Source organism: Fonticula alba (genome assembly GCF_000388065.1).
Source record: "Fonticula alba strain ATCC 38817 unplaced genomic scaffold supercont2.3, whole genome shotgun sequence".
NCBI lineage: Eukaryota > Rotosphaerida > Fonticulaceae > Fonticula > Fonticula alba.
The window spans coordinates 587,657-588,415 of NW_009242973.1; positions in this window are offsets into that span (position 1 = coordinate 587,657).

The window sequence follows — 759 nt, forward strand, 5'->3', positions numbered from 1 at the left end:
GGGGGGGGGGGGGGGGGGGGGGGGATACGCTGGTGCTAGCTGCTTGTCCGCGTCTCGGCCTCCCTGCACAGCCGGGCCGTGGGCCGTGTGCGTCGTGTGTGTTTGCGAATGTGTGAGTGATGTAAGGGCGCCGGGGGTGCTCCGCCCCGTCGTGCGCCGGGCCCCGGCCCCCGGGAGGGTGCGCTCGCCGGGCCCCACACAGCTCACTCGGAGTTGAGCTTGGCCGGTGGGCACACTTTGCTAGGGTAATAGGTAAACCAGCCGGCCGCTGGCGGAGGCCCGTGCGCCGGTTCGCATGTGCGCCCGTGCGTGTGTGTGTGTGTGTGCGTGTGTGTGTGCGTGCACACAAGCAACTGGGCGAGGGGCAGGCGGCCGCACACAGGACCCTCTTCTATCCTTGCCGGGCCCCCCCCCCCCGCCTCTCTCCGATCGGTGGTTGTTTCACAGGCCCCCGTGTTCAGTGGGCGGGGAATATGGTCGCCCCCGGAGGCGGCCGAGATCGAGGCAGGGAAGTTTCCAGGCCCAGGCCCGGGCCGGAGGCGATGCGGCCGGCAGCGCCCCCCCCCCACCCCGGCACCTCTGGCCGATCAAGGAGGCGGCCGGGGCTGGGGGCATGCGCGCTCCCCCTCGGGCCTCGCCATCCTCGGCTGTGGTTCTTTGCGCCCGTTCGCGGGGTTAGGGGCTAGAGAGGCGCGGTGGAATTTGCCGGCCCCGGGGCGTGCGTGCGCGCCCCAGAGCCCGCGGAGGGCCGGGGGGGGG